Here is a 15,870-nt window from a genome sequence, read left to right as displayed (position 1 = left end):
TTTCGGGGGGAGTTTTCCGGGCGATCTCTGCTCCAAGGTGAGGCCGCGGTTCCTACTTGTGCTGTATATTCTCTGATCACTTCTCTTCAATCCCGGAGACCTCCGGTCGTCACTATGGCAGGATTTAAACTTCGGGCCTGAATTGCGGCCCAAGGGCGCCACATTATGCCGCATTCGCTGAGGTTCCGCTTCGTACTGTTGCTCTCGCCGTTTGTGGCGAAGGTGTCTGTGCCCCTCGTGCCCTCCAATGAATGGTGTGGGGGCCCTCACCTCCACGAGACCTTCGTATCCTTTCAGCTGCGGGCCGCGGCTGCAACGGGTTCACTGCTCTGTCGCGGCCGCCATTTTGGGTCACGGCAGCCGCAAAGTTGTCGGGGGGAGTTTTCCGGGTAAACTCTGCCCCAAAGTGTATCGCCGCGGTGTCTACTCGTGCTGTATATTCTCCGATCACTTCTCTTCAATTTTTAAGACCTCCGGTCGTTATTATGGCAGGATTTAAGCTTCGGGCCTGGATTGTGGTCCAAGAGCGCCGCACTACGCGTGCAGCTCCATTGGTCCCAGGCCACGCCCCCCCGGTGGGAATTATGGATGATGTCTGAGATGGGTCCAGACGCTCCAGGAGGCAGGGATTTAATAAGTGATGAAGGAATGACATTATGGCCACTGTATGTTCCTTTTTGAGTGTAGAATGGTGATCACAGTTTGTGAAATTAAGGTTTTTAAGGAGTGCAAGGACAAGGTATGTCAGAGGTTATGTGAGGTTTTGAAGCATGAGTGGAGAGACTGTCCACTCATAAACACTTAAAATAAAATATTCATTAATGTTAATTGATTTCTGGATGGAATAAGTGTTTGAATCTTTTGAAAAATCCTTTACTTTTGAAAAAGCCTTTAGGATAATTTTAAGTGCTAATTAACTTTGATGGCATCAGTATTTTATCTGTGTATGCTGCAGGTTAGGATGGTGAAGGTCAGATGTGCATCTGGATGTATGCCAGGTCTTTACACATTTGCAGATGTTGCTTTTGTTAGCATTCAGTTTCCAAGTGTACCAAGGTGCCAAGGATTGAGTTTAACCTTTTTTCATGAGCCAAGGAGTGCAAAGTCTATGGAGATTGATACTAAGTTAAATAGGTCGATAGAGACTAGGTTGTTCAACTCCCCAGATTTATTACCCGCTTACCAGATCTGTACATTACTTGCCAATCACAGGTCTGAATCCACAGGCTGCTGACTCAACCTTTCAGTTATAGTAACATAGCATAACATGTATTTATAGAGCACATATTAACCTTAAAAGGTATCTTGCCACTGCATATCAAGTGATCTCAAAAGTAGGAATGGCTGAGTGTACCACAGGGATTTGAACCTGCAATGATGAGGTGAAATACAGATCCCTGCAGTGGGTGCATTAAGCCAGTGAGCCATTGAACCAGGATCAACATTAGCAGTTTATTATCTTTTTGTAAAGCTCTCGCGTCTAGATTTACTATTCTTCACACAATGCAGCAAGGAAAGTTGCTGTGCTGCCTTGAGTCAAAGGGGTTGAACAGAAATGTGCTTTATCTATTAAGAAATTGTGCATTTCTGCTCTCTTGTAGCGCTGACACACTTCTGGCTGCCTAGCACCAACACAGGCACCATTGCGCTATGACACAAGAGGGTCTGTGTTGTGGTCAGAAATGTTTTTGAGCACGAAAGTGTGCCTTCCTGCACAAAAACTATTCTTAGCAGCAGTGCGTAATATGTTAAGCCATTGGATCTTTCTCTAATCATTGCCCCTGTCAGCACTGCCAATGCCAGTGCCAACAAAACCTCTAACCATCACACTCCTACAAGTGTTACAATTCAGAATATTCTTGCCCCCCAAAGCTATAAGAATGGCTTGGGAGACCTGTATTAGTCATTTTTAAAGTATATCAAACATCTCTTCTTGTGCTCATCTCTAAATTAGACATACATCACCACCATGATGAAGACTATCATAAGTGCAGGTGTTGACAGTTAAGTGCTGGTGCTGAGCATTGGAAACCACCGGCTCAAATTAAGCAATACTTAGAGGTTTATTCCTTTTTGTATGTGAGCTGCAGAATGCAGTACACATGCAAAGAGGAAGTAACAAGGAGAAATAAATATATTTCTCCTCTTTACGCTAGGTGCACCCTTTTGGCACAAACCCATGTTTACTGACTTTAGTAAATGTAAGTTTTGTGCCAGAATACCTCTGTGGGTGCATGTGAACACCCATGCACCATCAAAGGAATGCCTACCTGATGCAAGGTAATGTAAGGCAGCCCTAAACACTGTGTTGCTTTACCCCCCTTTTTTTTTTACAAAGCCACACAAATTTTCAATTTTGCGTTGGGGCTGTACCAAAAACGTGATGCAAACCTAACGGAAAATGGTAGTAAATCTGGACCCTAGGCTTTAACCCCTTCAGGGCTGAGGATGGGACGGTTCTGTCCTCAGCCACGATGCTCGTGTGCTGAGGAAGGACCGATTCGTCCTCATCACATGACCACCAAATCCCTCTGCTGTACACAGCGGAGGGTTTAATTTTTGTTTTTTTTGCCTGAGGAGCTGGGGAAGAGCTTTCCCAGGCAACCAAGGCTTTTTTTTGTTTCAATGTAATGATGATCATGTGCATGGCACACTGATATCATTACATTGTAAGTGAAAGTGAAATGAGCTGATCGGCGCTCGAGCAGCTATTTCCCCCCTTAGCACCCAAGCACCCAGGCGAGGTATCGTTGTAAAGGGGAGAAGCTCCCTTTTCAAATGTTAACTGTTCCAAGTGGATCCCTGCTTGGGGATTGCCCACAGAGGGCGATCCCCAAGCAGACATCCACTCCATTAGACACCAGGTATTTTTTTGGGGAGCAGGGAACAGCCCCTTGGGCAAAGGCTGCTCCCAATATTTGGGAATACATGTTGGCCATTTTTTGAAACCCTTGGGGGCAGATTGGCCTTACTTGTAGGCCAATCTGCCCCCAGCGGGGGCAGAATACCACTAGGCAGCAGGGAGTTAAAAAAATAAATAAATATATATATATATATATATATATATATATATATATAACCCTTGGGAAAGGGCTGCTCCCTATTATGGGATGATTATTTTGGGCAGATTAGCCCTATTTGTAGACCAATCTGCCCCCGGAGGGAGGGGGGGGTGAAATACCACCAGACAGTAGGGATTTAAAAAAATATAAGTTGGAGAGTGGCCCTCTTAGCCAAGGGCCACACCCTGTTATGGGGTGAGTATTATAGCCGTTTTCTGCACCCCTGGGGCAGATTGGCCTTATTTTTAGGCCTATATGTCCCCAGGGGTACAGAAAACCACTAGGCACCGGGGATTACTTTTTTTAATGTGCAGGGGTGGAGTCTGCCCAACATGAGCATGGCCATGCACCCACCCACCCCCCAAAAAGTACAAACTGTTTTTCTGCCCCCCCCCCCCCGGGGCAGATGAGGGGAATTACCCCACTAGACACCAGGGATTACTTTTTCTTTGTATTTGTATCCGTGGGGGCTGCCCAGCATGGACATGGGCATGTCCCTCCCCCCTCAAAATAGAGAAACATTCTTTCTGTCTCCCCGAGGGGTACAGATGGTGCCAATTACCCCCATCTGCCCCCTAGGGTGGGGGGCAGAAAGCCCTCTAGACACCAGGGATTACTTTTTTTACTTGTGTCGGTGGTGGTTGCTGAGCATGGGCATGGAAATGCGCCCCCAAAAAGCAAGGGAAACAAAGGATTACTTTTTTGTTTATAGAGTGGGGCCATGCCCTCACCTCCTCAAAAATGGGAAAACAGTCTTTCTGCTCCCCTGCAGGCTAAAGCATCTCATCCCAATAGTAAGGAAGAGGGTATTTGATTCTCTTGGGTGTTGTTTTTACAAGTGGACCAGGAGAGTTTGGGTATCATCCCACCTGCAATGGTGAAAAGTTGCACTTTTTGGTCTTAGGTAGGCTGCCACCTGGAAAAACCTACCGGACCCAGACAGTTCTAAAAAATAGACATCTGGGGAGTCCAGGGTGGTGTGCTTCACATCCATCCCACACCATTGTCTTACCCACAAAGCCCTGCAAACCTCAAATGTTGACTAAAAACACACATTTGTTCTTACACTTCTGTGATGAAAACCCCCTAGGTGTTTAATTTAAAAAATGTGCAGGTTTGCGAAGTTTACCTAAGTGCCAGCTGAGCTAGAGCCCGAAATACACAGCAAGGCACATTGTTAAAAAGGGGGACAGTTTTAAGTGGGAAAATGTGATGTGTCAATGTAGTGTTTTGAGCCATTCCCAGTTGTGGGCACTAGATCTACCCACAAAAGTGAGGTACCATTTTTAGCAGAAGACAAGGGGGAATGCTGGGTAGAAGGAAGTTTGTGGCTCCCCTCAGATTTCAGAACTTTCCATCAAAGAAAGGTTTACAAGTGATGCTGGGTAACAGAATCAGGGGAGAGCCACACAAGTCACCCCATCCTGGATTTCCCTAGGTGTCTAGTTTTCAAAAATACACAGGTTTGCTAGGTTTCCATAGCTGCTGACTGAGCTAGAGCCCAAAATCCACAACTGGGGAAATTTCAGAAAAGGGGTCAGTTTTCAGTGGAAAAATGTGATGTGTCCATGCTGCGTTTTGGGCCATTTCCTGGTGCGGGATCTAAGCCTATCCACACAAGTTAGGTACCATTTTCATCAGGAGACTTAGGGGAACACAAATAGTAGAACACACGTTATTACAAATTGTCTTTCTCTACATTTGCACCTTCCAAATGTAAGACAGTGTGTAATAAAGAAGTCATTGAGAAATGCCCTCTAATCCACATGCTGGCATGGTTACACACAAATCCAGAGATGTGCAAATAACCACTGCTTATAAACTCCATAATCTGTGCCCATTTCAGAAATGCATAGGTTTCCTTGACTACTATTTTCACTCTATATATTTTACCACATGAATTGCTGTATATCCGGTACACAATGAAGAACCATTGCAAGGTGCAGCTCAGTTATTGGCTCTGGGTACTTCGGGTTCTTGATGAACCTACAAGCCCTATATATACCCAAAACCAGAAGAGTCCAGCTGACGTAATGGTATATTGCTTTCGAAAATATGCCATAGATAGAAAAAGATACATATGAAAACATAGACACAAATACCTGTTTTTGTCAACTCAATTACACTATTTGTTTTATTTCAACTGTTACTTTCTATAAGAAAACCTTGAAAGATCTACACAAATAACCTCTTGCTGAATTCAGAATTGTGTCTACTTTCCAATAATGTATAGCCTTCTCTGATCCACTATTGGTTTCACATCAATTTCTACCACTAACTGGAAGAAGGTTGAAAGCATAAAAAATAGGAAAAATGGGCTATGTCCTAGAAAAATGCCAAAACTGTGTTGCAAAATGTGGTTTTCTGATCCAATTCTGCCTGTTCCTGAAAGCTGGGAAGGTGGTGATTTTAGCACTGTAAATCCTTTGTTGATGCCATTTGCAGGAAAAAAACATACGCTTTCTTCTGCAGCCCTTTCTCCCTATTTTTCTCCATAAAAGACAAAATGTAGCCTATTTTCTCGGTCCCCTCAGGGAGAATTCTCAAACCCTGGATCTCTTCAGAATCTTCAGGATGTTGGAAAAAAAGGACACAAATTTGGAGTAGATAGCTTATGGGGACAAAATGTTATGGGGGCATAAATGTGACCTCCCCCAAATAGCCAAAAAAAAGGCTTAGCAGGGGGGTGTGGGGAAGCGTAGCAGTGAAAGGGTTAAAGGTAGAACTGCACACTATATATGTGCAGGTATTAAAGTGTTCATTATTTCCACCTTCTGGTCCTGGACACAACTTCTGTCCGGTGTTGCCCAAGCCTCTGTCCCTTGCATTCCATTAACAATGTAAGCGCCCCTTGAAGTCCACAGTGGCCTCTGACCTTTCCATCACGCTCTGCCTCGCCTGCTATGCGTTGTAATGGAGGCACCTTTGTAAGTGCGCTTTCATCACCAGACTCCAGTAATGAGTTCCTCTCCAAGCACAAGGGGCATTCATCCCTCAGCTGCCTGCAGAGGGAGTGAGGGGGTCTTCTGATCACAGTGGAACTGCCTGCAGACCAAAGGCAGATGAAAGGAAGGCTGGGACTGACCTCACACTGTGAGATCCTTTCGCGGGAAAAACAACAATTTCCTTCAAGGACTCAAGTCATGAACGAAAAGCTGCACCTTTATGGCAAAGCAACAACAAAACTCACTGAAAGCTGCTGACTGTGGAGAGGATCATGTGGGGCTGCAGACTGACATGGGATCTAAAAGGCAGCTGAGAGGAACATATGATGGGGGCTGAGAGCAGCATGTGATGGGGGCTGAGAGGAGCATGTGATGGGGGCTGAGAAGAGCACTAAGGAGATGCAGTCTGGGAGGGAACAGAAAGGACCACAGAGTGGCTGCCAGGAGACTGGCAGGAACACACCGGGGACTGGCAGGAACACACCGGGTACTGGCAGGAACACACCAGGGACTGGCAGGAACACACCGGGGACTGGCAGGAACACACCAGGGACTGGGAGGAACACACCGGGGACTGGCAGGAACACACCAGGGACTGGGAGGAACACACCGGGGACTGGCAGGAACACACCGGGGACTGGCAGGAACACACCAGGGACTGGGAGGAACACACGGGGGGAGAAAAGGCTGTAGGATGTTATTTTTTTTCTAGCACACAACAATATTGAAATCCCAGTAAATGAACTGTACAAATATTTCAGAACATATCAAAATTAAGAAAGTAAAAATGAAGCACATTTTTGTAAGTCTGAAGTGTGGTTAAAACAATATTTGAATGTGATCAAAATAAATCAATACACATGAGGGGGCACACATATAATGGGGCAGCTGAAAGGAATGCTCCAGCACTATTGGGGCGACTGAGAGGAACAAACATGTGGTGGATGGGGGGCTCAGCTAGGAACACGCAGGGTTTGCAGACTAATAGGGACACACAGGACCAGACTGCAGCAGCTGTCTAGCAGGAGACCGAGAAGAACACACAGGTAGACTGGGTGGTGCAGGCCCTTGTCTTAGCACGTCTTGATTATGGGAATGCCCTGTTCCTTGTGCACCCTGCTATGTCGTCAGTAGGTTGCAGATCGTGCAGAATGCTGCCACCCGGCTTCTGATGAATGTCCCTAAACATGCCTCGGACTCTGAGGTCTTGAGAGATTTACACTGGCTTCTGGTGGAAGGCAGAGTGCAGTTCAATCCCCTTTGCATTGTGCACAGGGAAATGCATATCGAGGGCCCTCTTTTGTTGAGACCCTTAGCCTGCCCATATCTCCCAGGGAGAGTCTGTCAGCCCACCTTTTGAAGGTCCCCAGGATTCACAGGTCCTGCTTGGGGGGAGCTTTTATACTTCTTTCCTGGCCCCAGGCTTTGGAACACTCTCTCCTTGGAACTGCATCTTTTGGAGCATGTGCTTCCCTTCCGTAAGGCTCTGAAGACCTGGCTGTCAGCATCTGATTTCTCCTGCCAGCATCATCAGTCTCTGTGACAACGCTGGGATGCCTCCAGATAGCCATAAGACTGCTAGAATAAAATAGAACAGACTAAGAGGAACACAATGGGGGACTAAGGAACACACGAGGTGAGGGTTCTGCTGACAGGAACACAGACATCAGAGGAGGGATGAAAGGAACACACAGGGCTTGCCGGCTGTCAGGAGACAAAAAAGAGCATCAAGTGTATGCAGACTGCCAGGAGACAGAGAAGTGTACATATGGCAACTGGGAGGAACACACATGTGAAGTGGGTGACAGAAATGAATAGGGGATGCATACTGTTAGGAGACTGAGAAGCATGTATCGTTATGGCCAGAACTGCCTACTTCATAACTGGGGAACCAGGTTCAATTCTCAGCATTGGCGCAACATCCTGTGATTCTGGGCAAATCACTCAATCTCCAGGTCTCTAAAAAACTAATGTGACCTTGTATAATGTAACTGGTGCACATGTAAACCACTTCAATACCTTTGGGTTGAGTTTGAGCTACATAAATCAGAAGGTACAGGTATTGCAGCCTGCCAGGGGACAAAAAGGAACATTACACACAATGGTTGCATATTGTCAGGAGGCTGATAGGAACACATCAGGGAGGATGACAGGAACACACAGGGGGGCTGGGAGGAACACATAGGGGCTCAAGATCATTTGGGACTGAGCTGAACATATGCACAGGGCTGCAGAGGATCAGGTATTTAGAGGAAAGGCAGGAGCACAGATTCCACGGGTCTGGGAGAAACCCACAGGAGAAGCAGACTGATGTGACTGACATGAATATACCAGGATTTGTATCATTCTTGCACTGTTGTGGCCTCCATGTAATACCTACAGATGAATGGCCTGGGTATTTATCACTTTGTAGTATACACTCAAGGCCCATGTCTGGTTGGTGTACATTTATGGCTTGTGCATTGTATTGATATATAGAGCCTTCTCAGTGTGATTCTTGTCTATTTATTGCAAGTGTGGGGTGGGTTGTACCCCCAGGTCCTTTTTTAGGTGTACAGGTATTGATTACATATGATTCATAGACACTTACAACATCTATGACCAGTTTGTGTTTGTGTATTTTTGGACTGTTCATTGTATTGTATGGTCATAACCTGTGCGTAGGATGCAAATGTTGCCTTTGTGTGCAGTTGGAATTTGTTTGTACATTTCCTGGCTGTCTGGGATTGCCAAGCAGAGAGCACCTCTCTCTTACTTTTGCTCATCTTCAGTGGAGGGCTTCTATCCCATAAATGTGCTTTTCAAATCCCAGATTAGCTGTCTGGAAATAAGTAGGGTTTCTTACTGAGGACCCTGACAGCTAGTACCTTGAACTCCATCATATGCTGGCACATCTACGTAGTACACCAAAATGGAATACCATAGAGCAGACCAAGCAAACACGAAATCGCTTTTTAGGTTGAAGCCTACCAGACACATTGGGGAAATGCATACATTTTCCCTAGGAATGAATTTTTAGCTATTGCTTGCCATTGACTTAGTGTTTTTGTAACTTACATTTGCTTGCTTTCTATTTGCTGGCTTTAATTGTTTTAGGCTGTCCAGCATGTTGTCTCTCCTGAGAGCTTGGCCAGTTTACTGACTCTCTGACTGGCTCCTCATATTCTTCCATGAGTCATCACTTTCTGGGAACAATTTTTTCTTTTTCGTGAAGCACTCCACAAGAGTTCATGTGTTTTCTGTTGTCTCCCTTGCATGCTAGTTCAGGAAGCATGGCTGTATTTCCTCGAAAAGGTTTTTTGCCTTTCATCTTTCTGCTTGATGGATTCTACTTATCTCTGGCACTAGCAGTTCATCAAATCTGCATGCCTGCGAGGAAAAATGTTCTGCTTACAAGCTTGTTTACTTTGGTCAGTGCTCTTTACTAATAGCATATCTTAAACAATCCTCTTCCTCTATTTCTCACCAATGTCATAGGTGCTGGAAGAAGGGAAGTGGGGGTGCTATAGCACTCCCAAAATAACCATGCTGGAGTTCAGAAGTGGATGAGCAATAACCAGGCCTTTAAATTTTGTTTTTATCTTGTTACATTTGCTGTGCATTCAAAGACTGAGGTCAAATGTTAGGTTCTGTCTTCCCAGGGAGTCTGGAGTTTACTTTTCCTTCTCTGACTGCAAAGCAAGAGGATTTATGTGACAACTCTGCTGGTATGGATGTTGTGAAATGAAAGGATGTAGGATGTTGTTGATGTTTTTCTAGCAAACAACAACATTTAAAGGCCACTCAATGAACTGTACACATATTTCAAGTATAAGAAAGCACAAATGAAGCACGTTTTGTAATTCTGAAGTGTGGTGGAAACAAATAGTTTAATACTAACAAAAAAAATATACTAGGTGAATGCTGATATACACATATTATTGTTTGTGAGCTGTTTTGTTTTATCAGTATAACTGTATGCCTGTGCAAATATAATGGTAATTTCAATTGACAATGTATTGTTTGTAATGGCAGTGTGCTACCTCACCATGCATACTTCACTCTATGCTACTCCATTAACGCCACCCCAATGTACGACACTCTATGCCACTCTACTCCACTCAGTGCCACTTCACTCTATGCCACTTCACTCTTCACCATTCTACTCTATGCCAGTCTGCTCCACTGTGCACCTCTCCACTCTACTCTACTCTGCCAATCTATGACACTCCATTCTATGCTATGCCACTCCACTCAGCACACTCCACTCCATGCACTTTACTCCACTTTTCGAATCTCTGCTCAATGCCAGTCTAAGCCACTTCATTCTACTCCACACTGCACCACTTCACTCTATGACACTCTACTTTACTCTGTTCCAGTCTACTCCACTCTACTTCAGTCTACTCCAACCTATTCAACTCTATGACATTCCACTCTATGACACTCCACTCCACTATACTCAATGCCATTTACACCATTCTATGCCACTCTACTCTACTCCACACTACACCACTTCACTCTACACCATTCCACTCTATGACACTGTACTTCACTCTAAGCAGCTCTACTCTAAGACACTGAACTCCACTCTATGAAATTCCATTCAATGACATTCTACTTCACTTTATGCTACTCCACTCTACACCATTCCCTGCCGCTTTACTCTGCTCTACACCACTCCACTTTATGACACTCTACTCTATGACACTCTACTTTACTCCAAGACACTCTACTCCACTCTACTCTGTGACACTCTACACCACTCCATGACACTTCCCGGCACTCCACTCTACAACGATCTACTTGAGCCTATGCCACTCCATTCTTTTCCACTTCATGCCACTTTATTCTATTATATGCCACTCCACTCTATGAAACTCTATTGCACACTACAATAATCCACTCAATGGCACTCCATTCTATGACACTCCACTCTATAAAACTCTGCTCCACCTTACTCCACTCTACAGCACTCCACTCTGCAACACTTTACTCCTCTTTACACCACTCCACTCTTCAAAATTTCATTCTACATAACACCACTCCACACCACTCCACCCAATGACACCCTACGTCACATCACTGTACAACACTCTAATTTACTCTATGTCACTTTACAACACTGCACTCTATGACACTCTATGACACTCTGCAACACACTACTCTACATGATAATACCCTCTATGCTACTCCACTCTACTCCACTCCACTCCACTCCACTCCACTCCACTTTAAGACACATCACTCCACTCTACACTAGTCCACTCTACAGTGTTCTACTCCCCTCTACAACACTCTAGAACACTCTACAACACTCTATTCTACCCAGCTCCACTTTGCTCCACTTTGCTCTACTTTGCAACACTCCACTCTATGACACTCCACTCTATTGTACTCCATTCTGGTCTAATATACTCTACTGTATCACTCAGCTCCACTCTTTGACACTCTATGCCACTTTACTCCCCTCTATGCCACTCCAATCCACTCTACTCATTCCGCTGTACGCCACTCAACTTTGCAACACTCTACTCCACTGTACGCGACTCCACACTATGACACTCCACTCTATGCTACCCTACTGTATGACACTCCAATCAACACCACTCCATTATTTGCCACTCCACTCTATGACAGTCTACTCCACAACTCTCTATTTCACCCTGCACTACTCCCCTGTAAGCCACCCACTACAACTTTACTTCACTCTGCCACTCCACTCTATGACACTTTACTCTCCAACACTCTACTACTCTCTACACCACTCCACTCTGAGACACTCATTGCTATTCCTCTGTTTGACACTCCAATCTACAACACTCTACTCCACTCTACGCCACTCCAAGCTGCTTTACCTCACTGTATGTCAATCCAAATTATGACACTCCACTCTACAACACTCTATTCCACTCTCCTCTGCTCTATGACCTTCCACTGTATGACACTCCTCTCTACAATGCTCCAACTCACTCTATGTTTCTCCACTCTATGACCCGCCATTCTACAACACTCTACTCTATGAGATTCTATTTCGTTCTGTGATACTCCACTCTACAATACTGCGGTCTACAGCACTCCAATCCACTGTGTGCCACTGTACTCCACTCCACTTTACTCCAATCTGCACCACTGTACTCCACTCTGTGCCACTCCACTGTACTCCACTCCACTCAATGGCACTCAACTCTATGACACTCCACATCTCAACAGCACTCTACTCCACTCTACGACCCTCTGCTCCACTTTATGCCACTCCACTCTATGCCACTTCAGGCCACTTTACTCCATTCTGTAAAACTTCATTCTGCACCGTTCCACTTCCCACTCTATGCCACTCCACTATAGGACACTCCATTGTATGCCACACCATTCTATGCAACTCTACGCTACTTGACACCACTCCATACTATAAAGCTGCACTCCAATTTACAACACTTTACTCCACTCTGTGCCACACCACTCTACACTGCTCCATGTTACTTTACCTAACTCTACAACACTCCCTTCTGACACTCTACTCCACTCTATGACACTCCACTCTACAACACTCTGCCCTACAATACTCCACTCTTTGATACTCCAGTCTATGAAACTCCGCTCAATTCTACGACTCTTCACTCTATGACACACTACTTCATTCTACAATACTCCACTCTATGATACCCCATCCTGCGACACTCCACTCCACTCTTGTACACTCTATGCCACTCTACTCAATTCTACGTCATTCCACTTTACCACACTCCACTTTACAACACTCCACTCTACAACACTCTACTCCACTTCACTTCACTCCACTTTACTCTATGCCACACCACCTTACCACTCTCCATGCCACTTTACTCCACTCTGCACCACTCCATTCTACAACATTCTAATCCACTCTACATGAGTCCACTCCATTTTACTACTTCAGTCTTTATCACACTACTCCACTGTGTGTCACTTTACAAGACTCTACAGCACTTGACTCCACTCTGCAACACTCTATTGCAGTCTTTGCCACTGTCTTCGGTCTACGACTCTCTACTCCACTCTACACCGCTCTACATCACTCCACACCACTTTACTCAATGCCACTCTACTCCATTCTATAACACTCCACTCTACGGCATTCCACTCTACGACACTCCACTCCATTCTAAGCTAATTCACTCTAAACCACTCCACACACCTCTCCACATCACCTCTCCACTGTACAACACTCCACTCCCCTCCACACTACTCTAGTCCACTCCACTCTCCTCTACAAAACTAACTTTTATCCATGTTGGACAGCAGCCACATTGGTGTACAACATGGCTAAAACACATTGACAAAGCCATTGGGTCTTGCATAGGCAAAACCTATTGTCTTTGCCATTGCCTGTTTACCAGGCTGTCATCCCACTAGGCTGTATTCTTAAGGCTCGGATGTGCCTAGAGGTTTTTCTCTCCAAGGCCACAGCATCTTCCTTTACGCGTCCACATCTGAGAGACATTAACTTTGAAACCGTCCACTTTACCTAAAGGCCAGCCGTCACTTCTTTAAGCCTCCAATACTCATGATATTTTCAGTCGCAGCCTGGCTGAAAACCAAAACCGCCTCTGCCTCTCCATGGCAGGAAGACAGTATTAATTTATTCTGACAAATATTTAACCACTCGAATGTGCCCTTTGCTCAGACTCCCCAGTGCTTTAGAGGAAGGGCCCTGACTCGACTCTCAAGCAGGGAATCCATTACTTTTACTTTACTCAACTTCTCCTCCGTGTCCTTGTGAGCCCTCTGTGGGAGGACTCACCACCATTGCACTGAAAGAGCCAGGAAACATAGGGGTGTACCCCTACACGGCCAACCACCTGACCCCAATAATGCAGATCCCACCTGTTTGCTTGGAAGAGTACAATACAAAGGCTATTACCTGCTTTAAGTTACAAACTGGCCTTATTAATTCCTTTTGTGATCTACTTTTAAAGTCTACCCTTTAACACTTTATCCCAGTGAATGGTCACTACCTGCTGTTTCCAATCTCCCTTTTTGCTGGTTGACCAGCTACTTATGGATGCTTCCGTAATCCTTTCGTACAGGATCTACTGCCAGTACTCTCCATCATTCCTTTGTGTGTTCTGTGTGTGGGCCTTAGTCATTCCTCTTATATTGGCCCATATACACCAGGTGGCTCTCCAGTTACAGTGCCTTACTTTCATTTAGGAATACAGAGAGGCCCTCCACTGACGATGGCTTTCAACCAGTCGTGCATACCGAGTAGCCTTTCAATATCAGCTTTCAATCGGTTAGACATACTGAATAGCCCTCCATTGACTGAGGCTTTCAATATGTTGAGCATACTGGATGGCTTTCCACTGACAGTGGCTTTCAATTGCTTAGGTGTGCAGCAATTGTCTTCTACTGATGACGGCATTTATTAAGTTAGGCATGCCAGATGATCCTCCACTAACCCTCGCTCTTAATAGGTAAGGCACGCCAGGTGGCCCTGCACTGATAGTGGCTTTCAATAGGTTATGCACACCACGAGACCTCCCCTGATGGTGGCTTTGAATAAGTTATGCACACCAGGAGGCCTCCACTGATGGTGGCTTTCAATAGGTTATGCACACCAGGTGGCATTCAGCGATGGTGACTTTCAATAGATTAGGCATTCGGGGTGACTCTACACTACACGACTTTCAATTGGTTAGGCACCCAGGGTGACCCTCAACTGGTGGTGACTTTCAATAGGTAAGGTGTGCAGGGTAATCATCCACTGACTGTGGCTTTCAATAGGTTAGAAATCCTGGATGACACGCCACTAACAGCGGCTTTCAATAGGCAAGGCATTCAGAGTGACCATAACTAATTGTGGCTTTCAATCGGTTATGCACACCGGGTAGCCCCCCACTAAAAGTGTCTTTCAATTGGTTAGAAATATCAAGAGGGGGTACACTTTAGGTACCCATGTTTCAATCACCCTTGATTAGTCAGGCATTCCGGGTGGCCGTACACTTCTGATAATTCAACTTCATTAGCTCTACCAGGTGGATTCTCATTTTCGGTACTCATGCTAGTCTCTTACTAACAGGTGGTGGTACAGATCTGTAGTTCATACCCCTAATCTCCTCACAGGTGAATAGTAACTTCCAGACTGTTAGGTTTGGAGCACCTTTGGTGTTCTCCCTGTGGCCCAGTAATTGTGACTTGTTTTAATTACCTCACCCTCCACCTGGTTTTGAGGCAGACCACCAGACCCCTTTCTGCAAATCTTTACTACTCTTTGTATCTTTCATCTTCCCTCTGTGCTGTAATAATGTAGACCTGCCATCTCCTCCACTTATGTAGGCGTGTTCATAATTTTTCTTCTTTTTTTTTTACCTTTACAAAGTTTAATGAATTTTCAGATTATCGGTCTTGGAGAAGTTTGTAAAGTTTTGTGGCTTTACTTCCCCTAGTGTACAATTCTCCATCATACTTTAGAGAATGACATTTTATCTAAGAGACCAGAAAGCCCCTTACAACCAGAGATTGTGACCCCACTATTCCTTATTTACATTATAAATCCATGATGGAAAAAGATGCAAAAACCTTTTCCTCTACTATCTTTCCTTCTCAAGAGCTTTTCAATGCAGGACAGCTTGGTGGATCAGAAGGATACCATCTTTTTCTGCATATATCTATATTGAGTCAAAAATAATGATTTCACATGGATATTACAAAGGGGGGAAATCAAACTACAGGAAGATTCCATAGTCCTTTGCAAAGGTTGCAAAACAGAACAAAAATCAAACAAAAGTAAAGAAAACTTGGCACTGCATTTATCTTGGCTGTGTGTGTGATAATCCTGCACCCATACCCCCGATGTTGATGATGGCAAGCCTGTGTGGCACTATAGTGCATCCCTTGCGCCT

The sequence above is a fragment of the Pleurodeles waltl genome, chromosome 4_1 (genome assembly GCF_031143425.1).
Source record: "Pleurodeles waltl isolate 20211129_DDA chromosome 4_1, aPleWal1.hap1.20221129, whole genome shotgun sequence".
Lineage (NCBI taxonomy): Eukaryota > Metazoa > Chordata > Amphibia > Caudata > Salamandridae > Pleurodeles > Pleurodeles waltl.
This window is presented reverse-complemented; position numbering follows the sequence as displayed.